Source organism: Balaenoptera physalus, assembly GCF_965194825.1.
Source record: "Balaenoptera physalus genome assembly, chromosome: 8".
In the NCBI taxonomy this organism is placed as follows: Eukaryota; Metazoa; Chordata; class Mammalia; order Artiodactyla; family Balaenopteridae; genus Balaenoptera; species Balaenoptera physalus.
Genome location: NC_138887.1, coordinates 83,821,326 through 83,847,908, shown reverse-complemented (window position 1 = coordinate 83,847,908; position 26,583 = coordinate 83,821,326). Strand labels below are relative to the sequence as shown.

General features: G+C 36.7%; 1 protein-coding gene across 5 annotated transcripts in view; it reads right to left on the bottom strand.

Moving 5' to 3' along the window:
* The window catches only part of LOC309665724 (uncharacterized protein), a 608,811-nt gene that overhangs the window by 520,468 nt on the left and 61,760 nt on the right, over positions 1-26,583 (bottom strand). The window lies entirely within an intron of this gene.

Genomic DNA, 26,583 nt, shown 5'->3' with positions numbered 1-26,583 from the left:
GCAGCTACAAAAGTAAATTCTAAGGAACAACTGAAAAAAGTGGTAACAAAAGGCATAATAAATATTAATAAGCCTGAAAAATATTCAACCAACAGCCTATTATTATTCTTTACATCAAAAGAAAACACAGGAACTAAGCCATAGAAGCGAAAATGAAGGGAAGAAAATAATAATATAACAGAACTTGGAAATTAGATGAAAAATCAGAAGGCTGAAAGGGGTTCAAGGAGAGAAGTCAGAATATCCAGAAGGAAATAAAAGAGTAATAAATGCTACAGTATGAGGCAACTGGTAGCTATACTCACACAGAATTAACATTATCTTATAATATGTTCTTTTCTTTAAAAAAGTAATTCCTTCCAGCTTCACTTTTTCAATTAAATGCATGAAGTAGTTCTAATGTGAATGAACTTAATAACTAGTTATTCATGCGGTCATTCATCAGAAATAAAACATCCTTAGTGGTCAAAGAATGCAACTGACTTCTAGAAAATGTCATTCTTTGATAAGCCCAATAGATGATGCACTCCATGAGGATTTCATAAAGTTCTAGTTTCCTTCCCATTACAGGTTTCAATTATTTCATATTTTTTATCATTACTTAAGATTTCAGGCAAGATCTAAAAAAGTGAGTCATACACAAAATGTTGTCAGAAAGAATGAGAAAGATACTACACAATTTGTTATTGGTGTATTGTCTACTTCACCCCAAAAGGTACACAGAGTAAGCTCTACAAGGCAAAAACTTTCTTCTTTGATTCACTCTTGTATTTCTATTACCAGAAACAGTGCTTGGTACACAGACATTGAAAGCATGCAAATTAAAGTTGGATGCCTTCACAAAGATATTCATAAAACTGGTTCACTAATTAGGTATGTCTTTAGCAACATTTTTCATATTTCCTATTACTCATTAATCAGTATTTAAGGAATAGTGTAGTCATAAAATGAATAGTAAATTCATATAAGGAATATTATATTCAAGTATATTCACATAACATATATTAACATGGAGAAAACAATTTCTCTGAAAACTGAGAATTAGTGACAAAAATTAATTTGATAGGTTATAGATTAGAAATTTAAAAATGTGGCAAATTTGCCAATTCATAGCTCATATTATAAAGTTCACAGCTTGAAAACATGGAGAAATGCAGGGAGTTTCCTACCTAATAAGCAATGAAAAAATTTTACAGAATCAGACAAAAAATTACAATAAGTGAACTGATATTCTACAAAATAAAAATGAAAAAGACAACTTTAACAGACAAAGTAAATCTAATATACAGTATTTAATTGGGCATAATTTGAAAGCATTCCTAGATCTAGGAAACCTGCATAAAAATGAAAGGACTACCTGAAAATGGAGTACCAGTTACACAAAGGAAGGCAGTAAAGCTGCAGGACTGTGAAACAACAAGGACATGCAAAGCTCCCTTAAGAGATGTTTCAAAAGAAAACAACAACAACAAAGAATGTGGGATAAAGGTCAAGTTATTGAAGAAGCCTAATGAAGAGTAGTGGATGATCAGTTCCTGTCCGATGAGTGGACAAATGAGGGACAAATAAGTAACTGAACGCATGTATGTTTTAGCTGTTTTAAATAACTATATATATAACAAAAAACAAGTTTTGCTCTACAGAAATGGTTCTCAAAGTGAGATAGTATAAGAAGTGCAAGGTCCAAGAAATCCACAAGTTTGGGTGATTTTCTCTGAGAAGATAGTTTTCTAATATATCCACATCTATAAAGTTTGTCCATGATAAGAAATAACTATTTTCTTAAAACATGACATGAAAATTACTATTGTGATGAACAAGCAAGCTGAGGATGTGTAAAATATTTTTCACACTTCTTTTGCACTGTTAATGTAATACACAAACAACTTTGAAAAGTCACAAGGTAATGATTGGAGAAAGTTAAAATAAAATAAACTTATCATTAAATGTTAAATAAATACCCCCTTGGGGAAAAAAAAAAAAGGAGGTAATAGACAAGGGCTAAGAACAGAAAAAGACAAAAAAAGAAAGAGGAAGGAAAGAAGGAAAGGGAGCAGAGGGGAGGAGAGGAGAGTGGGGGTGGGAGAGGGGAGGGAAGGAAGCCAACTAGACTACCTTAGTGTTCTCCTCAGCTTGACTAAACTTTAGATAGGTTTCTTCCTGACCTCCTTTTCTTAAAGCATTTACTTTAGAAAACTTTTCATTGTAAATTCTTTCCCTGCCCCACTGAAATGTATGTAAATCTTTTGAAAAGGCTCTTGATGGTTTTAAACGCAGGAATCTCTTTCTCAAGGGCCTGGGAGCCATCTCTTTGAAATGTAAACATCAGAGGAAATAGTGCCCCATCTTCCTGTTTCTGTGGGAAAGTAGGAGACTAACCATAGTGTGCCAAGCTTGCTCCAAGTTTTAAAACTGCCTCCTGTCACAAAGACACAAGAAAGTTTACTTTTCCTTTGGGTAAAGCCCAATTAACAAACACAGATGGCCTGTGTTCTCCCACACACCTCAGTGTTTAAAAACCCTCACACCCTTTGCTTTTAGTGGAGCTGAGCTAAGACTGAGTTCTGGTCTCTCTCCCCTATTGCAACAGCCTTGAATAAAGTCTTCCTTCCCTGTTTAAATTTTCCACTTTTTAAAAAATGGAAAAAAAGCAAAATTTCTTGACAGAAGAGAGAAGAGAGATCAATAATTATTCGTTTCAAAACATGACAAATGAGTTTTTTCAGTTTCAGTAGATACTGAAACACTAACCCATCAAGGATGTTAAACCACCACAAAATGGATGCATCTCCAAACATGAATCATGTATCAAGAACTCAGGCAGCCACAGGGTAGGCTCAGCTAAGAGGCATTTGGGGACCAAAGAGGTGCCAGCTGATTGTGAGGAGGAAGAAACCAGGACAGAAAAGAATAGGTAGTGGATTTGAAAGCCACCAACCCAGGTGTAGTGCTGGCTACTGAAGATGACTCTTGGTCTGATGTTCAACATGCCAGTGCTAGGTAGACTCACACTTGATTCAGGCAGGCATTGCAGTCCAAGCCAACAAATGGAGTATTGCAACAGAAATTCAGAGCACATGTTGGTTGAGTTGAGCAGATTCCAAGAGTACCTTCAGTACTCAGGGGACAGAGAGCTGAGTGGATTCTTCCTATCAGAAGGACATGGCAAGGACTCAGGGAAGACCCAGCCAGAGAAACAGAAGCCAAAGACCAATCAGGTGACCTGAACAATTCCATGGGGGGAAAACTGCAACTCAGTGGACATATATGTACCCATGGCTTGCAGCAGGCATCCTTGGTATTTGATTCTGTCAACAAGACAAATTCTGCATTCCAAAGGTTAGTGGGCAGAGACTGTAAACACATCTAATAATCACGATGATCTTAAATGCTGGGAAGTAGTGACGGGAAATGATGACTGGTCAATGAAATGGACTAAGCCTTCAGGTGGAGAGAATAGAGGTTAGCATCTGAAAAGGATGGGCAAGACTGGACAACTAAACTGTCTTCATCCTTGTTCCAAGGTGCTGGGCATTGTACTTTAAAGCTTCTTAAGAACTTTTGAAAACTCCTGTTACTTTTCTCTCCAGGGGCAAGCATAGATATTTATTTAAGGGTGTGATACACAGAACTTTTTCATCAACTCACAAAATGTGAACCTTTCCCAGAGAGCAAAACAGCATACTCCTATTGTCTTTCTTTTCTAAGTGCCAGAGGGGAATAGCTTTTAATAAATACTTTTACACTGCACTTCAGTCGAATTGCTATCGTGTGAAAACAGGCCTGAGGAGAATAACACATTGCCAAATTCCCTCCAGCGAGTGCAAAATAATACTGTAGGTTCTGGCAGAGAAATAAAATGGAAATCTGATTACTCTGTTTTATTCTATATGGAGATAATGTGTGAGCACATTTAAATACATAATTCAATGTATTTCTGCTATGGCCCTAGATGATGATTTAATGTCAGCCTAACACTAACCTTGTAACATGAGAGTTGCATTTAGAGCTGACAACTAAAAGAGAAAGTTGATAAAATTACACTTTATTTTATTTTCTGCAGAGCTAAGCAGACCTGTTTATTCCATTCCTAATGCCAGCTACTGCCATAAGTGTGAAGAAACTAAACCTACCCAGAGAAGGCCATACATATTAATACAGTTGAAAGAATTGTCTGCTTACCATATTGGAATAGATTCAATGAAGAAATAAAAAATAAATAAAATGTGGAGATCATTTTCATGGGTCAAATTATGGTAAGTGATTTAAAGTCCAAATAGACTTCTAATAAATTACCTTTTAATTATATGAAATCCACCATTGTATTAGGGATAAGTAAACGGCTACTTTTGAAAGAATACAGAATGGAATATTCAGTGTAGAAGATAATTTGCAAAAAGGTTAAGAGTGTAGGAGGCCACTAGTAAGATATTAAGTAGAGAATATTAATATTCTTCAGTAATATTGTGGAAGAGTTGAAATATATTACGGTGGGAAATAGTTGTAATGATAATACTTTTAAGATGATTATTTTAAAAACTGAGTTTCTTCCATTTTATGTATTTTACTTACCTCTTTGGCAACAAGCATAGGGTAGCCAAAAAGTTGAGACATTGACTATTTTTAATTCTAACACTAATTTTCAGGCCACACATATAGCAGATGATGCATTATTAGGAGATGTCCAGAATGCTGTGAACATGGTAAGATGAAATGTTTCATAATGCCCATGTAAAGTTCAGGTTACATTGCAATATTCACATCTGAAAAGCAGTACCCTTGCAAAGGTCAGTTTATAACTCCTGCTTTTGTGACTTAAGGCCTAGAAGACAATTGTATCTTCTCGCACAATGGAAGGAAATAAAAAATAGAAATTTTAAGGGTTCCACATAATGTTTTACTTCCTTACTTGAATGATTTTTTGCAGAGAAATTTTTGTAAAGAAATAAATGAATTAAGAACTAATATAATGAATGATATGGGAAAAGAAACCCCAGTTTTACTAGATGCTTAGTGGGTTATGAATGACAAGGGTATATTCTCATTTATTGCCAAATTTCTGCTATCTTCTAACCACAAATAAAACAGAGGGTCAGTCTTAAAGTAAGTTATCTTTGACATAATCAACTTTTGAGTTCCAAAACACTTCTTTTGCTGATTACATTATTTCAACTGGCTTACAGTGTAGATTTTAGCAGTGTTTGTCTATATATGTTTAGTTAATAAAGTATAGCCTATCTCGTTTTTTTTTTTTTAAATGGTATTTGAAGCAACTGTCTCCAGCTTTGTCCAGGCTGTAGGTTTTTATTTGAATTCATTTAATTCCTACTTGTAATATATAAAAGTATCTGCCTTAATTGCTACTGTTGCTACGTCTGTGTCTACTATTCTGCTACCACTGTTTTCCATGTTGCTTCTACCTTTGCTTCTTTATAATTACACAGATTGCATTGAATTGTACAAGGGGTTTGGAAATGCCTGTGTCTACTTGGGACATTCTAGGATTATTTCATCTGCTATATTTGGTGCAGAGTGATTTGCCTCTAAGAGCAGGGTACTTCATGGTGCCCACATGGTGAGGCTACACTGATCTCTTACATTACTTTGGGTTCTCTTTTCAAGGTCAAGGCCTCTTCTCAGTCCCCTCAGACTGATAGGTATGTCCTCTAAGGGTCCTCACCAATCACACTTTATAAATGAATATCATTGTTTTCACTAGTCACTTCTACCCTTCTCCAAAGGACTCTGGCTTTATCATTCGTGATTTCAGCTGTCACCCTTTCTCGATGGCCACTCTGGCTCTAGAGAAAATTTCCACACTAAACACTCTGTACCCACCTTGTGGTCTCTTATGATCCTCAGGTCTCATTAGGGTCCCTTTAGTTTCTTACTTCTCACAATGAGGGAGACATTTTGAAATTTGGAGCCTAAAAGTGCCTAATATACAAAAACTGCTATTCACATGCAAACAGCTGCCATATTGTTCCAGAACTCTTCGCGGAGTTTTCAACCTGCTCTTCTTTTATATGGGTTTGCTCTCAGAATGAGTCTAGATGATGATGAACAATATGCCTAACCCAGTGGTTTCATTTGCCACAGCTTTGAAGATTGCCATTGTATCTCTACGTGGCATCTCTGCATTGCCTGCCATTCCCTGAAATCTGTGTACCAGCTGTGGGAGAACTGATCCAGTGGCCTGTTTAATACCACTGGAGTCTATCTGGACTCCCATGTACCCAACATCTCCAAGCGTCTAAGATTTCAAAAGAGTTAAAAATAGGCCAGTTACAATTCACAAAGTATAGCTAGCCAATAAACATAGGCCCAACATCTCTTATAAAAAGAAATGTAAATTAAAATGCTTTAACTCTCAGATTTCTTTAAAAATTAAAATATTCAATAATATTCAGTCACTTTCATTTATACTTGTTAGAAGAATTGGTGAAAACTTTTAAGAAGGCAATGTGGAAATATCTGTCTCTATAAATTTTGACAATGCTGTCTTAGTTTCTTCAACTAAAAATGGAAATAATAACACTTATTTATAATATATTGTATACTTAGCATTGTACAAATATATGTATACAAGCATATGTATAAGCATATACAAAGTAACTAGAATTGTGTCTGATACAAAAAAACTCTACACAAGTGTTAGCTATCATTATTATTATTATCAACATTTAAAATAAGCAGACCTATGACTTAGCAACTTCACTTAAGGAATTTATCCCAGAAAGAGGCAGATTCTGGCCTCTTTGTAAGGCCAGAAGCTTATGCAATTTGGAAAGCGCTCTTTATGAAAAAGAGCACAGCAGTATGAATTAAAAATTAGTTACAAAAGTGAATATCTATAATGAGAAAAGAAATTAAACCAAATTACAGGAGTCTTAGAAATCAGGTCCCTTTTTTTTATAAACCTTCCTTAGGAAAATTACCAGAAATGCTCATATAGAAATGCTTTCTGTTTGCATCCTGATGTCCCCTTGCACCAAAAATCCTCCACAACTCTCAGCATTCAAAGAGCCATGCAAGTGAGGACTCCTGAAGCTTCTGCTTCATTATATTCACAGGAACCCCCCCTCTGCCAAGAAAAATGCTCATGTGTGTATAAGGTTATCATTAAAAGTTGTACTACTTAAAGATATGTATGTTTATACACGCTTTAAATTTTGTAGAAGTATAGATACAAATAAAAGGTTGTTTACTACAGCATAGCTTACACTAGCATACAAAGAAAAAATTAATGTCTACCAATAGGAAGCAAAGCATGATGGCTAAAAGAGTGAATTCTGAAGTCAGAGGGACTCAGGTTAAATCAAGGCTCCACTACTCATTGTTGTTTGACCTTAGGTAAGTTACTTAACCTCTCTATTCTTATGTTTCATTATCTGTGAAACAGGGATAACAAGAGTCTCTATGTTATTATGGAAAGTCAATGAATTGATATTTATAAAGTGCTTGGAACAGTGCTTGGCACATGGTAAGTGCTATTTAAATATAAAATAAATATAAATCTACTTGGAAACTAATTAAATAAGTCCATACATCCATACAATAGAATGCTATACAGAAAATTAAAAAGTAAAGATAAATTCATATTAAAATTAAATAATGATATTGAAAGCTGTTGTATAAAAAAAGGAAATTATGAAACAACAAAATTCCATGGGATATCAAGAATGGGGGGAGAGAAAGTGAGGCTTGCCTTTACACTACTTATAGGCAGGGTAGTTCAATATCATACTATTTAGAGATATTATTTGTGTTTAACTGTGGAAAAATATGTAAACAATTCATTACAGTATACTGTTCATACTCATGGAAGTTTAAAAGCAAATAGTCCCACAATTTTTTGACCTTCCTCCCATAGAGAAATGAGGTCTATTTCCTCCTTTTTGAATCTGGGCTCTATCTCTGTTCCATCAATAGAACAGGATGAGAGTGACACTCCCCAGTTTCCAGACTCAAGTTATGAGAAACTGGCAGTTTCTACTTTCCGGTGTCTTGGGATACTCATTCTTGAACCCAGTTTCTGCTCTGAGGAAGCCGAGGCCACATGAAGAGTCCATCTACAGGTGTTCTGGCTGATAGTCCAGCTGAGGCCCACACAACAACCAGCATCAACTGCTTAACGTGTGAGCTAATATGCCTCTTGTTGATATCAGTCCCAGACTTCCAGTCTGTTCAGCTGAGGTCCTAGACCTCATGGAGCAAAGATAAGCCACCAACACTTTGCTCTGTCCAAATTCCTGTCCCCAGAGGTTTTGAACATTAGAAACTGGCTCTTTGATGCCATTAAGATCTGTGCTGGTTGTTACACTATAGACAGAAAACAGGCAATAGGTAACTAGAATAATGTGTTTATATTTTTTTCTCATGATCTATTTTGTATGCTCTCAGCCAGTGACAGTATCTTCTTAGCCAACTACACTATATACTTCCAACCAGTGAGTACCCAGAGTACAAATGGAGTCAGTGAGGTCTATGGCATAAATTGGGTGAGGTCTGTATCTTCCATTATTTGCTGTGTGATGATCTATCTTGCTGCCATTTGTCTATGGATTAGCAAATAAATTAAATCCACCTTCACTGAAGGTTTGTTAGTGACAGCTCTAGACCTGCCGCAAAGGGAAAAGTTCTCACTGCTGCTTAAAATGCAAGTTTTGGGGATGCACATAGGGCTTTTGAGAGAATAGTAAAAGAAATCAAGGGAAATCTCACACAGTAATTGATAACTCATGGAAATGCTGACATCATGAAGGACATGTTAAACATCACTGTAACCTGGAAACGATTAGGCAACAGCTGCATGAAATCATTGGAAAGCTGAAAGAAACCTTGGCCAAAGGCATGCCCTGAGTCTAGGAAATTAAATGAACATGGAAAAGTCATTGCCTCTGCATGGTGCATAAAATGTGCCTCCATGTGGAAGGTGCCCTACACTGTGTTTGTGTTGATTCTTTCCAGGAACCCTACCCCACTATCAAACGGTGCATGGTTCTGAGAGCACTAGCTTGTGTGTGTGTGTGTGTGTGTGTGTGTTTCCTCACATGCACTTCTATATGAATCAAAAATGCCTACATGTATGTATTAGAAATTCATAATAATGGTTAATAACTGTTCCTTTTGGAGAGTCTAGGGACAGGATTTGGGGAAGCAGATGGTCTGTGGGAAGAGTGAGGAGACTTACTTTTTAATTTCTTTTTTTTTACAAGAATGTATTGCTTATATAATTTAAATTTAAAATCAATTTTAAATAAATGAGTCTAATTAGAAGCATCGGGTTTATAACTTCACTTCTTGGTTTTCTCACAGATAACATGGCAGTGTTTTTTCCTGGCAGGTTTTCCTCTACTCTCTTTTTGAAAATGGCAGTACTAGGTAGTGGGTTGTAAGTATTCATTTTCAACATGGAATGGTTATAAAATGTCAGACCCTTCCACTTTTTTTTTATTATTATTATTTAGCGCTTAAGATTTCCAGGTTCTAAAAATAAGATAAACTTCTCTCCTGCGTTTATGTACCTTGGACATGTTTTAAATATATAGTAGTTATTTATAAAGTGTGTATCTAAAGGTGGACAACAAAACTGTGTTTGCAATAATCATTTTTCTTTTCAAGCTATCTCAGAGCAATCCCAGGAAATGTTCTTTCATGATCAAAGCAAATCATCGCCTGGAAAAATGCACTATTTTCAGTTAACTCTGCTACCAGCAAGTGCCAAATGCATTTGAAGACAGAATGTTTCACACTAGAGAAAGTTAAGTACAGCACTAAAAAGCAGCCATGAGATCACCAAGAGAATCGACACAGAAAACATGTGGGCAGACTGTATGTATTTATTCAGGGCAAAACCACCATCAGTGTGCAGAACTTAGCTTTATATAGCTCACAACATGCCCCAGAGAATAACCGAGACTTGAAAAAGACAGAAGGAAAATATGCATGGCTCCCAACTGTCAAAGCAGGCAGTTGGGCAACTATATTAATCATGATTTAAAAGCCTGTAACATATTCTATTTCAAAGGTATTACATTTCTTTCCCAACCCCGTGGAAAGGAATATAGTCCCTCTAAGAAAATGGGCAATTTGTACTTGAACTAACTTTAAAGCTCTGGCTAAGGACAGATATCATAATGTTTCTGTGTCAGTGGATAAATAATTCCTGGTTTAGAAGACCACAAAACATAGAAGAAGCCACAAGTGCAAACTCATAGAGCAGCTTACGGTTAGGGAAAGCCAGTCATGACAAACACATTCCTTCTTTCGGTTCTTCCCACCTAATTTAATATCGACTTCATCATTACTAAGAAGGTGCACGCCTAACTACTGGGAGCATGAGGGAGGGAAGGGGAAACATACTTTATATACCCTACAGTAGTTATATCCTTGCTACTAATTATGACTCAAAAAGTCACCTCTCATTTGCTATGCAGCTTGTCCCCATTACTCTGCCGCAAAGCAGTACTTTTTTGAAGTGGGATGTGGGAAGAAAATATTGAAATTCCACTTATCCTATTCTAGAAACAGAAAAGGAAATTAAGCTTTACTAATATTTACTGTTGAATGATCCTGGGTTTCCACCCTCAGTCCATATGTCAGAGAGTCACATGTGACATATGCTCCACACAGGAGACGGAGGGAAGGGCGGGACTTCCCCCCCAATTTGACATTTTCACTGGTTCCTTAGATTTCAACATATTGCAGTGAATTACAGATTGTGTATGCCTAATTACATAGATCTACAGGCTATATTTATAAGGTTTTCAACTAAACTAAATCTTCTCAACATGGTCAAAGGGCTTTTAAAAAATCTCTGCAAAGAAACCCAGATTGAAGATAAAACTAATGATGCAAGTTAGAACAGATAAAAAATAAAGTGGCAGTGGCAGAGTTAACACATCTATTCTTAACATGAATTCTTTGCCATGTTGTAAATCAAAAATAACAATGATTCAATCATATGTGGACCTATGTCAGCCCCCCCTCCAATTTTAAATTATCTAAAGGCTTCCATCTATTTTCTCTAATGATGAATTTCTTTTAATTGCACATCGTTCCTTGAGATAGTAACTAGAGATGGTTTATATATATATACATATATGTATGTGTGTATGTATAGATATAGCTTATAAATACATATATAAATACATATCTGGGGAGTACATGCTCAGTTTTTCTGATAGATGTGTATATTCAAAAATATTGAGGCCAGTCTTCAAAAAAACAGAACAAGGGGCAAGAAGAGATCAGTAGAGAATAAAGGGTATGTCAATTCTTAATTTCTCATTGATTTTTTCTGAAATGCTGACTAAACTCATTTCATAAGGAACCACTAATTTAAGCACGTACACATTAAAGGGATTGCTTTTTTTAATTTTTTAATTTAATTTTATTTATTTTTTTATACAGCAGGTTCTTATTAGTTATCCATTTTATACATATTAGTGTATATATGTCAATCCCAATCTCCCAGTTCATCCCACCACCAGGGATTGTTTTTTTAAAGGACCTTGTTTTGCTAACTTTGGCCCACCCTCCTCCAGAGCCATTTTCCTGAAGTGATTAACTTAAGAAATGATGACACACCGGATTCCAAGAGAAAATGTTGATTCACCTAAATAAGTGAGTAATTTCCATCTTACTTAAGCAACTTAAATGCAAATGATCCATTTTATGTTTTCTTTCTGTGCCTTCTCTCTTACTGACAAATGTGCATATTATTTCACAGTGAAAGTAGAAAAGATTCCTTAGAAATTAACATTTACCAGGGAAACCACCTGCAAAGACTGCCTCTGCTCCTTTCCCATTGTACAGCTGGAAGGGGCATCAGAAATCAGCCACTGCAGCCTCCTCATTATACAGATGGCAAAATTGGGGCATGACAAGATGTAGCTACGTCAGCAAGACTGCACAGTTCATTAGCCTACAAAGCCAGGACCAAACTCTTCCTGACTCATGGACCAATTACACTCCAACGAAAGGAGACTAAAGCATAAACATTGTGGTATTCTTAGAAAGGAGTTTGCTCAAAAAGTTAATTCATATACAATTGCTTTTCCTAAAAGGACTACCTTCCATAGAAATAAAAAACAGGAAAGGAGAGAAAGAGCATAAAAAAGAAGAAAAATTATTTTAGGACATAAAACGGCCTTGAAATGAGGTTTTAAAGTGATTGCACAACTATTTTGACAACTAGGAGCACATTTTCATTCTTTGTATAGAATCTCTGTTATTTTATGGAAATGTTAGAAGATAAAGAAGCACATTTATGATAGTTTTAACTAGCATAAAGAGTGTAGCGTGCTCCACTTGTATTTAACATACTCCAGAAAATTGTGCAGATTCTCTTTGACTTTGGTGATGCAGTGACCCAGTGACCTTTTTTTGGTATTATATCTGTCTCTAGTGTGAATAGTTTTGTCTTCAAATGCATTTGGCACTTGTGAGCAGCTGAATTAACTAAAAACACTGCATTTTTTTCAGGAAGTGATTTGCCTTAATTACAAAAGATCTCCCAAGAGCTCCTCACCAATCTAAGGTAAGACTCTTTTTCAAAAAAATATAGTATCTTAGAGGTTCTGATTCATTGGGTCTGGGAACTAGCATTTTTAGGAAGTACCTCTGTGATTCTGATGTAGGACCATACTTTCAAAAACACTGCTTTGTAAGAGCCTTTCCAAGCGCTTATTTTAGACAATTCCCTTAGAATGGGGCAAGTAGAATGTTCTCACGATGTGCTCAGTGCAATAACTGCTTGATATTGTGTAGGCAGATGATATGCTTATTTAAATGAATTTCTCAGTTTGACAATGTGGAATCACACACTACCTGTTACAAAGAAGAATGTTTTCAAAGATCAAAGAAGTTATAATACATAACTTGAAATAGACTACTTTAGGACTTCCCTAACTAAATCTATATTTTGAAACACTTTTTTGTTTGGTTTCAGGTAGTCCCCATTTGTTAAAGAATAAATAACATAAATGAGCATGTAATAACGAAAGCATTTTACCCTTCAGATAAGTCTATCACAGGACGGTCTTCAGATGGAAATGAAGAACTCCTAATCAAGAATCCCCCCCTTTATGCCTCCTACCACATCCAAAATTCCTAACAATACCTGTCAGCTTCTAAATGTAATCTAGAAGAATGTCATTAATCCATCAATGACCATTAATGTGTAAATACAGATTGACTTATAAAACAGTAATGAAACAAAGAACTGATGTCTTTTTTTTTTTTAACATCTTTACTGGAGTATAATTGCTTTATAGTGGTGTGTTAGTTTCTGCTTTATAACAAAGTGAATCAGCTATACATATATATATATCCCCATATCTCCTCCCTCTTGAGTCTCCCTCCCGCCCTCCCTATCCCACCCCTCTAGGTGGTCACAAAGCACCAAGCTGATCTCTCTGTGCTATGTGGCTGCTTCCCACTAGCTATCTATTCTACATTTGGTAGTATATATAAGTCCACACCACTCTCTCACTTCGTCCCAGCTTACCCTTCCCCCTCCCCGTGCCCTCAAGTCCATTCTCTATGTCTGTGTCTTTATTCCTGTCCTGCCCCTAGTCTTAATAAGAATGCAACCAAGTAAAGATTTAGATAGATTCTAGGTCAGGTGCTCTGGCCTAGGGAGGTCTAAAACAGCAGTGTGGATTCTTAAAGCCAAGAGAAGCATGAGGGAACTGAAGTCAGTGGGTACAAGGAAGAGAAATGAAGAGAAGAGAGGAAGGACCTGCTAAAGATAAACTAAAACAACTTCACAATTTTGACATTGTGCTGACCTTGTCCCAGAGCCCTTTCTTCCTGAATATCTATAAAGACCTGCCTTCTTCTAGTAGGCAAGGTAGAAGGTGCTTGGCTTAAGAGAGGTAGCCCCACATGTGCAAGAACAGACCAGAATTAAAATCCAAGCTCTAACAGCAGCTGTGTGATCTTGTACATTACCTCTGTACCTCTCAGTTCCCCATTTGTAAAAGGGGATAATAATTCCTATTCATGGACCTTTGAGAAATAAAGAGATGGGTATGTCAAGTTCCTGATATGGTGCTTCTTCTCTTCATCTGCTCACCTGTTCTCCTCCATCTGATCATCCTGCAGTGCAGGAAAAAGGAAAGGGGGAGGCATTTTCCCTGGTAGCACATCTGAGGCATTTGTGAGTTGTTTTCTGATTTTCCTTACAAGTATTTGTGTCTTTTTACAAATTCTGCAGCCATTTCCAGGGAGAAATAAGTATCACTCCATGAATATGAACTGATTATATCTCATTTTCTGTCATTTCAGTACTCTTACAAAAAAGGTGAATATAGATTTGGAATATTATGCATCTTTATGAAATAAAACAAAACGAACACTAATTTATTGAGGGTTCATTGTATTTGGCAGTAGAGGAAATGCAAAGAAATATAAGACACACATCTTCTGCACTAAAGAAGTTAATTGATTAACGGTTCAAGGCAAGTGAAAAGTTTCAGAGGCATTAAAAATTAAACAACAGCTCAGACATAATAGGAAAGATGTCATGAGGCAGTTCATGATTAATTTCAAAATGAATTGCGCAGACAATAATTTTTAAATGATTTTAAAAGAGAGAGCGATCACTTCCGTTTACATACTGAGGAAAGTTTGAAGCAAAAATTGGTGGAAATTGGTGGCCTATGGGTTGAAATCAAGCTGCAGGCCTATTTAATTTGAAACTCTTAGTGTTGTTCTGTTTTGGTTTTGTGTCTTTTTTTAGTAAGTTGCCAACATGAAAATTGTGGAGAATAATGCGTATGGTCCAGGGAAGGCCTTTCCAGACTAAATTGGTTATCCTGGGAATTTAAAGGAAGAGGAACAAGAGAGAAATCCAATTATAGTCCTACTCTCCATTAGTTCATTCACTTGTGAATAGCATCTCTCTTCTATCTGGGCATTTCTAACATTGAAATATATTCCCTGTCTTTCCTGCTGTCAAAAATTCTTGTTAACAACAACCTTAAAGAGACTTACTATTTCTTGAGCTACCAGCAATAATTAAAATCATCAGGGTAAAAACCAGCAGTTCCTCCTCCTAGGTGATTATCAGCTTAGAGCTGGCTTCACGGGCTGACCACTTCATAAAGTGAACAAGCAGGTAATTAAATCCTCAAATCTGTAGGAATCCACAGGGTCTAAACACCAACAAGCAATTTTACATTTAAGACATTTTGAGAATCAGGCCAATGAATAAACAGATATCTTAGATTTGATTCCAGCATATACCCTGACTGCAAAGAAGCAAAATAAAAATGAAAAAGCTTTGCACATAGTCGCTGTCTTTTTATTTAACACCACTATATTGGTAGAACATTGAAATGCTCTCATTTAAATATTCAGAAGCCCAGGATGGTTTGTTCTCCAAAAACTTTTATCATATAAACATATGTCTATCCTTATAGGATTTAATTGACATTTACTTCTTCAAGTTGCTTGCAAGACTTATTTTATTCATTGAAAACACCAAACATTCTCTGAACCAATCTGTATACACAAAAGATTTTTTTCATGAAATATTTCAAAGATGGGTCTACTCACACTCTAACTCCTGCAGAGTACAGCAGCATATTTTAATATCTTAACACTTTAGTCTCTAGATTTACCTTCTGAATTTTCATTGATAATCAGAAGAATCGCTCATATCCATATGCAATGTTAGAAGCAATCATTTGAAATAGGAGGAGGAAAGACAAATATTTTCTAGCAGGGTAGAGCCACTACACCATATGTATTATACCCACACCCACTTAAAACACCTCAACACATGAAAATTTGACTTTCAAGACATGAGGCTTTTTTTACTTCATAAAACATTTTGAGTTGCTACATAGTGCCCCTTTAAACAGACATCACCTTAGTGTCTTGCACATAGTAGATGCTTGATTCAGTCACTGAATATGAATTAAATGACTAAATGAGATGTTTATCAACATCCAAGTTTTATTTTCAACACAATTTCTTAGAAATATATATATTTTTATTATTTGAATACACTTATTCTGTGGGGTTTAAGATCATCTTCACTCACTAATCTTTTTAAGAGAAGATAAAAACAATTCATTTTGGTCAAGCCTGGGGAATCTGCAACCTAGTCACGTTACAAGTTAGCCCTGAGGATATCCAAGAATCTGCTATAAATGCTTTCAATTTATAGTGTTTCAGAGGCTGAATGGCATTAGCCCACTAACCTGGCAGTTCAACCACTTGGAGTTATAATTAAACACATCGCAACCTTTCGTTGAAATGTCCATTTTTGTAGACACAGAAGGAAAATTGTGGAGGGCAAAATGACCTTGGTTACTGCACAATACTAATATGTTTTTCACCTAAACTAATATAGGGAAAAAAATAAATAATAATAATGAAGCTGCTTTGAATTTAAAGCAGACCAGACTGTGCTGTACGCACTGCTAGACAGAGGACCAAATATTTCTCTTAAGGCATGTAGTTCTAAAACTAAGAGTGTTTAAATTAGATCCCTCTGCTGGGCAAATTCAAACCTTTCAAAGAAACAACACCTCTTCCCAGACCCCCATGTAAGAATAAAACAATATATAGCCACAGGGCCCACGAAGATAAACAAAAGCTGGAAAATCGACAAAGTTCCTCTAGAGTATATGTACTCATTTAGGCAGCAGGAGGATAAACAGGACTCAAGGTCCAGCTTTGTTCCAGTCTCTATGGCACCAGTCTCTGGACACCATCCAGCTGAAATCAGGGCGAATATTAGCTGAGTGTTAAAGGGGTGAGTGAGTTTGAACCGTACCAGATGAGGAAAGTGGGGATTTCATTGTGTGGTTCTCTCCCTTGCTGGGAAACCTCTTTTATTTCTTCAGTTACTATTCACTCTTCAGCTCTGGCTTCTAATCTCCTTACTCTATCCAAATGGCTCTTACCGACATTACCCATGACTTCCTAATTACAAAACACTGTTGACATTTTTAGGCTTTACTTTAATACATCTTTCTGGAGCACTTGGCGTGGTAACTATTCCATCCCCCAAAGTCCCTTTCCTCTTGAGTCTCACGGACGTGTATGCTACCAGTTCTCGCGTTCTACCTCCTGTTGATCTTTTTCCATCTCCTTTGTGGAACTCTCTTTCTCTGCCTCCTTTTAAAATACCATTATTCCTATAATATTATATTCTCTCTGGACAGGGTTTTGTTCTCTCTTACAACTTATTAAAAAAAAAATCCACAGTGGATGCCAGGGTCTAGGGGAAGGAGGAAGAGGGAGTAATTATTTAATGAGTATAAAGTCTCAGATTTGCAAGATGGAAAGTTCTGTTGTGAGATTTTTCACAAGCTTCTGAATATACTTAACACCGCTAAACTGTACACTTAAAAATGTTTTTTACCATGATAGATGTTAGATAGATGAGAAAGAGAGAGGGAGAGAGATTCCAAATCCCAAATTTAGGATAATTTTGGTTACAAAGAGCAGAAAAGCTATCCTCAGCACCTTGGCTAGCTCACTACATGGCTTCAAAATGGTTGCACCTGCTCCACGCTTCATATTCTCACACATCTCGCCTTATAAGCATTAAGGAACTCTCCCAGCAGGGCCCAGGAGACACCCTTATACTTCTCATTGACCAGAACTGAATCACCAGCCACTTCCTAAGCAAATCACTGGCAAGGGAAATGATATCACTATGACCAGAAGAGACGATTCAAGCTGAGAGGCTTCTCAGAAACCTTTGCTGAGGATGAGGTTAGTCTCCCCTTCCCAGAGCACATGGCTGCGCAGAGAAGGGTGAAGGCACAAAGTCAGAGCTCTTCCAGTAAGGAAGAAGGGACGTGGAGAAGATTTAGTTGGACAACAATATCTCTTACACTGATCTCTCCTATGTGCAATAGACGCATGGATACAACTGTTTCTGAAACATCTGCTCTCATATCTAACTTAACATGTACAAAACCAGTCATTATCTGCACTTCTTCTCATATTTCCTATTGCAGAAACCTGGGAGAGGTCTTCCACTCCTTCTTTTCCTATATAAACAACAATCCCCAATTCTGATAATCTTGACTCTTCATCTCATTTCTACTGCCACTACCTCCTAACTCATCTCCCTGCCTCTAGGCTGGCTTTTCCCAACCCACTCCAACTAGAGCAATTATTCTAAAGCACAGATCAGACCATGTAACTCTCTTTATGAACTGTCTACAACAGTGATTCTTTTGACTATGACTCCCTTGAAATCAGATGCAAAATCTTCTGAATGACTAAGTATGTGAAATTTTCTGGTAGACTATCCCAGAAAAAAATCCATGACCCAGAAAAGCTTAAAAAAACTACTGATAAAATGGATTTTTAAAAAACTAAGATATTTAGTATGGAATATAAGACCTTTTATAATCTGTTTCCTACCTACCTCTCCAGACATCCCTTACATTTCTTTCCCTTATATATTATGTTCCACTTAAACTACTTGCAGTTACTCAAGTAGTATAACTTGTGCCTATGTATAAACTAGTACTTCTTTCTAGACTATTTTTTCTGCCCTCATCCATTTAGCACATACCAATACATTCTTCAAAATCCAGTTTGTATATCACTTCCCCAGTAAAGCCTTCATTTATGGCCCCAGAATATATCATTTCCTTCTATGTACCTTCACTGTACAGATATTTTTCTATTTATAACACATTTGTCACTGTAATGTATATTACCTATTCTGTCCACCAAACTGAGCTGTCTGAGGAAATGATGGTGTCTTATCCTTTTTGTGTGTCCCCATCTCCTAGAATAAATCCCAATACAAAGTAAATGTTCACAAGGTATTTATTGAAAGGAACAACTTGAAAATATATATGCTCATAGTTAGTATATAATAATGGGATTGTGGATTAACCAGATATTGGGTATTAACCTGACAACTGCTTCCTTTCTCTTACCTAGCTTTAACAGCAATTGTTCTCTAACTTTAGTGTGCACCAAACTTACCACTGAAGCTTCTTAAAAATACATAGGGAAAAAAAAAAATACATAGGGAAGCCTTGGGCCCTACCCCAGACGTATTGAGCCAGAATCTCCAGGGCTACAGCTCTGACATCTGTTTTAACAATAAGCTGCCCAGATGATCATCACACACATCAAAACCTAACTCCTGCTCTCAAGAACTGACAGAAACCACTTTCCATTCCAGGACAAGGACCAAAGAAATATTCTCAATCTCTCCCCATTGAGACCTTAGGCAGAAGGGTCTGTCACTACTTGTGACATCAGAGGATAATCCATTTTAATCACTGCCAACCTCCTTTCATTGAAGTTCAAGAAGAAATGTAAAAGGAACTTCAATCCTGTAAGTCATTTGGACAGTTCCAGCTGAAGAGCTAAAGCAGAAAATTAACATTCCAGCTCCCAGAAACTTTATTTCCATGTTTCTTCTGGGCATAAATAATTTGTAAGTCAAATAGAATTGTTCTGGACCTAGTGATTTTCCATAATGACTCATAGCATGATATTCAGGCTCACATTCAGTATTATTTTTCTTACATTTCCATAGAAGACTGACCACGCTATTCCCTAAGCATCCCAACAGAGCCCCCAGCCGACACCCAGCCCCTGCCCAGACCAATCAGCCATTGAAAGAAAAAAATATTTTTAAATTTTTATTTATACAATAAATCAGAAACGGTACAGAAGATGAACCTGGACGAAGACCTGAGTGCTTGCAACCAGACTACAGCTGCACTCTCTTTGTTCAGGGACGGAGCAAGCATGACTCCTCAGACTCCCTCAAAGCCAGCAGACAATGGTTCTTCTCTGATCATTCACTCTTTATGAAATGAATCAGATATTGGTGTTTACTTATTCATATAAGCCTGATTACTCATCTTATTAACCATACTTCATCTTCCTAGTTTTATTTATGCATTGCTAACCTAGGTAAATATGGTGGCCATGGAGGTACCTTACTTCACAGATGTTTCCTCTCAATAAATCTCTTGCATATCTAATCCCATCTTGGCTTCTTAAAGGACCCAAACGGACACAGTGCTTGCTGTATTAAAGACTGTTGCAAACTCTTTGCAGCTACTCCCATTAAAAGGTGGAGACCCAGGGAGTCCAGTTTTCCAACCATCCATACCAGGATGCCAAGAGAAGACATCTGGGAACCTGCAGGCCAGTTCATCTGCCATCTGAGTACCACTAAGTTATCTCCAACAACATCATGAGCAGCAGAAAAATCACCCAGCCAAACTCTGCTTGAATTCTAGACCCATACAGTTTTTAGATGAAATAAAATAGCTTTTGTTTTAGCCATTAAGTTTTGGGGTAGTTTGCAGCAATACATTGTTCTTTCTTATTTAGTTGAGTTTAAAAATCAATAACCTATGTACATAATTCCTCACAAAAGAAAACGTTTTAAGTCTATATGAGAGAGTATTTTTCCGTAGTCTCTCAGGCTATAATTTTTGATGTAAGATTAGGTTTTATTCAAATCTAACCAGTTGAGTTCAATAGAAAATTCTTGTAATTTCAGATGCTAAGAAAGCACCTGTCAAAACCTCCTCTACCTACAAGTTTTTAATTCATTGGCTCGCTTTCTATCTTAACTTTATAGAAAGCAACTCAATAATCTTCCAGTTAGCATGCAATTCTGCAATATTTTTTTATGCTCAAAAGAGGTAGGTAGGGGTCACAGGGAGTACAGTGGGAAGCTTTTCAAAAAACTGGGGCTGTTGAAAAGAGCATGCTGCTGCAGGCAGATTTGAAATGGAACACTGATTTTATTTTGATCAATAAATCCAGATAACACAAGGCATTACCATTCTCAGACACTGCAGTTTTTGCTTCATTTTAACTGAATGTGTCTTGTGGAATCTTGTTTTATTCCATAAAACAGAATGACATTTTTTTCCCCAGTCAGACAGGCTAGACCTATCTAAAATCAATCTTTCAGCATGGCAAATACATTGTAAATTATAAGGCAATGTGTATACTAAAGCAAGTGTCATAGTTAATTTTAACAATTTATTAAAAGCATGTCAGGATTTTGATAATACCAGGGAGATGAAAATTTGTTACACAGCATGCCAGATCAGCCCAGTTTTCAATTTGAAATTATAGGCCATTGACTAACATGTCATCAGGTTCACATAGTATTTATGGTCGATATGCTCAAGAAATTAAAAGCACTCAATCTTAGGCAAGACATAGATGTGAATGACTAAAACAGAAGACCTGAAAATATTACAGTTGTTATACCTTTAATAGATGTTTTGATTTATTTTCCAAGGAACCCAACACCTGCTTTAAAATCACAGCTCCATGGAAATCTTCCAATGCCCTGGTGTCACCACGCCCCTTAGAGTCATCTACAATTCAGGCCATTCCAGTACCTTTGTTTTTATATTAATTGATCCCAGAGAATCAGACTGCATAATCCTAGCTTTTCACTGTATCTTTAGAAACCATTCTTTTTTTCTTTAACATCCTTCAAGAACCCCACATTTTTGAAGTATGTCATTCATTCATACATACATTCATACATCTACATATACCTTCTGTTGGAAAAGATTTTAAAAAGGAGAAAATTGTTTAGTAAAACATAAGTTGTTCTGTTTTGCAGGGGGAGGGGGCTGTTTGTTTTGTTTGTTAGTAGCTTGGCTGGTGAGCAAGCTCTGGAATTGATAAAGAAAGCCGATTCAAAATGCACAGGTTCGGGGATCTGCATTCCTATCCCTTTCGTGTTCCCTCTTCTGTCTCTTCCTTTTCTTTTTTGGTGATCCTATGCACCCTCTTAGCTACAACTGCCCCCTCTTGGCTGATGACCCACCGTCTAGCTTGGACTTCTCTCCTAAGCTCAGCTTTGAAGTTCCACCTGTGTATGGCACATCTCCACCTAAGTGTTCTCTTCACAACTCAAAAATCAACATTATACTGAAGCGCAATTTATTCAAGTTCAATAAATACTCATTTAAGCTAAAACCTGCATTTTCAAGATGTGAAAACTGAATCCTAGAGTGGTTTACTAGATTATCTATAGCTGCCCAGTGGAAACAAATCCATTTCTCTAGAAAGAATGAATAAAACCTAAAATTTGTTCTTTGAGATAACCAATAAAATTGAAAAACTTCTGATTTATCAAGAAAAATAGAGAAGACATTTAAAAAATTATCACCATCAGGAAAGGATGATTTTCAGTTCTTGAATTTCCACTTATTCTTTATTATAGATGTCAGCTTTCCAGTGAAACTCCCCATTTTGTCATCAATTTTTCTTGAACATAATTTTTAGAGTTATTTTAAATTCCAATATCTGAATCACCTGTGAGTACTTTTATTCTCTACTCTTTCCCAAGGTCCTGTCTAGTAATAAATCAGGACATTGGACAGAAAAATTGTAGAGGGACTGAAAGGGTGATTCTTCCTCCAAAGGGCTTTTCTCAAGTTTCTAGAAGGCAGTTTTGAATAGGAGCAGAAACATTGACCCAATCAGGGCTTAAGCTGATTGGGATAAAGGTTTCAATCTTCCTCAAGCTGATCTATTTCTGGTTTCCTCTTCTTTCTTGCATGTTGTCATTTAGAGCTCTCAGCTGAGAGTCTGGGCCCATTCACCTGGCAGACCTTGTACTCCAGTTTTTATCTCCCAGCACCACCAGATTTCTGATAGCTGCTCTCTGCTCAGCTTCTCTAATTCCTGGCCAGCACTGCCTCATGGGCAAACGTGGCTTAGAAGGTAAATATCACTTCTCTGCCATTCTCTTTATTCTAGGATTATGACTCTTCAAATTCTGGCTGCCTTGGAAACCATACAAAGCCTTCAAGCAGATGTTTTTCTGTATTTCATCCAGATTTTCTAGTTGCTCTCAGGGAGAGGATTGGTTAGCTCCAATCCAGTCCATCATAGTTGGAAGCCAAGATATATTTTGAAGAGACGGTGAATGGGATTTGCTGACAAAATTAGATGTGAGAATTGAGTGAAAGAAACCAGTTGAGAATGACTCCAAGGGTCTTGTTTTTGTTGTTGTTGTTGTGTTTCCCAAGAAACCATAAGAATGGAGTTGTAAGTAATTAAAATGGGAAAGGCTGGGTGGGGGAGACAGGTTTGGAGGGAAAAACGATAAGCTCAGTTGTGAATACATTAAAAACGAGATGCCTGCTACACATACCAGTGGTGATGCTGAGTAGGCAGTTGGCTATACACATCTAGAGTTCAGAGGAGTCCAAGATGGAGACATGAATTTGTGAATCTTCAGCCTGTGCTTTTGGAGTTTACAGGGTCGAGGTTAAGATACATACAACATTGGAATGCAAAACAGTGAGTGGCACTCTTTAAAAGATCGAAGATTTTTTTTAAATCTAAAAACTCTAAATGAATTTTTCAATTTTTATAGCAGGACTTTCAGATCAGAATATCTGAAGTAGAGCAGGAGAACAAGGCAGATAGAGGCAGGATTCTGTGCTTTCAAATAAATCCTACCACACTGTTTCTCTAAAGACAAACAATCATGATTACTTGGTCTTCTCACTCAGGTAGGAGGTTTGGCACCATTAATTTCCCTTTCCATCCTTCCTCCCAAAGGACTCCATCTGTAGAGAGGAGCCTGAGTAAGGAGAGAGTGGTATGTATCAAAAGAGAAACTAGACAGTACAAAAGGACTTGGGAAAGAGAATGAAAAATGAGGAGAAGAAAAAAAGTAAAATAAAAATACAAGCATACTTGAAAGTGAATAATCCTTGCATCTGTAACATTTACTTATTTCTAAATGCTTATATTAGGAAGTCAGGGGGGCGTTGAGTCTAACCTTAGTTATCTATAGGAAATACATACCCTCATCATTAATTAGTAGTGGTCTTTACTTATTTAACTAATTAAACAACTTTTCAAGGAAGAAGAATAAACTTGCTTTTATAAATCTAAGAATCTCTACATTTGCTTTTTAAAGAGTCAGTTTTGTCTATTGCCCCCCTAAAACACTCTCATTTATCCTTTCATATACACTATCACCTATAGAGCAAGGATCCAAAGTTTGAGGACAAAATCAGAATCACAAAGTTTGAGGCTTGGGTAGCTGCATTTTTAAAATTTCCATCGATTTCAAAGCCTTGGTTAGCAACCATGATAAATAATTTTTTGTCTTTCCTCATTATTGATGTTATTCAGTCACTAATTGCCATAGACAATGTTTGTGTCCCTTCACAATTCATATGTTGAAACCTAACCTCCCATGTAATGGTATTTGGAGGTGGAGCCTTTGGGAGATGATGAGGTTATGAGGTCAGAGCCCTCATGATGGGGATTAGTGCCCTTATAAGAGAGACCCCAGAGAGCTCCCTTTCCCTTTCTGCCACGTGAAGACAGCAAGAAGATGACTGTTTATGAACTAGGAAGCGGGCTCTCAACAGACACAGTATCTGCTAATGCCTTAATCTTGGACTTCCTAGTTTCCAGAACTGTGAGAAATAAATGTTTACTGTCTAACCCACTCAGTCTATGGTATCATGTTATAGCAGCCTGAAAGGACGCAGATACTAAATGAAGAGTGGTCAGAGCTGCCACTGTCACTGAAAGGTACACATTCATGTCAGTTCTGGATCACCTCAGAAGCCTCTGCTATCATTCTCCTTCTCTTGGTTTCAATCTCACTTTTTGCCAATATCCATATAACTGACATAATAATCTTCCTAGAACACCACATTGACCACATTACTCCCGGGTGAAGAATCTACCATGGCTTACTACGGTATCAAGTTCCTTTTTTTTAAATTTAAACTCAAGAATCCCTAAAATAATCCCATAATTCTTTATCCTTGCCTCTAATGTCAATCTCCCTAGTGTGTCATATAACAAAAATTCAATTCTGTTTATATTTTATTTAGTTTAATAAGGTCTTCTTATGATTTATAATGCAACATTCTGTTTGTGTGTAACGTATTATATAATTAGTACCAGACACTTAAGGGGTTGACTTCCAAGTGTTGCCATAAAGGCCATCTTGGAGAATATTAGGAAAACAAGCACTTCATGACCTAAGTGTCAGGAGATCAGAATTCTAGCTTCAGCTTCAATGCTAACTAATTATATGACCTTGGGAAGATCATTTTATTTCTTTAAGTCTCTGCTTTGTCATTTGCAAATGCAAGACTTGAATTCAATTATCTCTCAGGTCCTTGTAACTCTAATGCTTTATGAGGCTCTTACCTCTCACAGAGAAGGGTGAACTAATGACTAAAAATAAATAGCATTAGCTTACAAGTTCATAATTTTATAGAAAATAGGCATTTGAAGCAATCTAATAAGCTAAATGATACTGTATTTAACAGATACATAGATTACATTTATTCTTATAGGGATTTTTATTTGTTTCTTCTTTTTGTCATTTGTGCAAAAAGTGTTTTGGCTTTTGCTTATGATCTAAAGCAGTCCACCTCTGACTGCTGTGTCTGCTTTACACAAACTCTACTATTTCCAAACAATTCCAATTGCTTTGAATCTGCTCACATCCAGTCACAATAAAGATAAAGCTGTGATAATATTTCTAAAAATAAGTTAAAATTATCTGAGAAGCCAAAAAGCAATAACCATAATAGAGATTGCTTCATCTGGCGAAAAATGAAGGGAACTGATGCAGATTTCCTGCTTCTTGGTCATTTTTACCTCCAAACTTTGCTCATACTCTCACCCACCCTGTATCATGCTATCAGTCCAAATCCATTAGTTCTTTCAAGGTCAGACTCAAAATTCACTTCACTAGCCCTTCCCTCCTATCATACCTTTATTCCTCATGAGATAGGGGCCAGGCTTAGCTTCACTTTACTCCCTACCCATTTATGAACTCTCTCTCCCACTTTAAACATCTACATCAAGGTACCATCATCTTTGCTCTCCTAGCTGCTCAGGAAGCACATCCAGATGTGCCCACTCCAACTTTTCATCCTCCACCCTAATATTCTACACCAAGTTTTAGCTATATCCTGGCCTGTTCTTTTGGATTACCAATATAGTAAAGCAAAAAATATTGATGATTAAATGCTAGCATATATAGATGGGAATAAAAATATATTTATTAAATTCCAAAGTTAATCCACACTATGGAAACATTTGATAACATGAAAAAAGGAAAAAAATAGACTTCTGCATAGTAGAGTTAACTTTATCATATATCGGTCTGACTGGAGGTTAAGCCTTCCATCAAAATAGAGAATGATCTATATAATTCTTCTGATTGCTAGATAGAAGACAGAGAAAACATTCCAGATAATTTTAATAGCCAAGTTGCATAGGAGGAAGAAGGAAGCTTTTTGAGAGACAGTACATGGTAGTAGTTAAGGGCACCAGTTCTGGATTCATGCTGCCCAAGCTCAAACCCCTCTGCCAATTGCCAGTACGAAGACCTTGAACAAATTACTCCCCATCTCTGTGCCCACGTCTCCCAACAATACAATAGAGATAGCACTAGCCCCTGCTTCATGGAGTTTTTGTGAAGACTAAATTGTTCACACATATATAATGTGTATAGAATAGATTAGTGTTTCCAATGATTGTTGCTATTGTTAAGAGTCCCTCAGTTAAACATGTAAAGCAGCAAATTAAGAACAG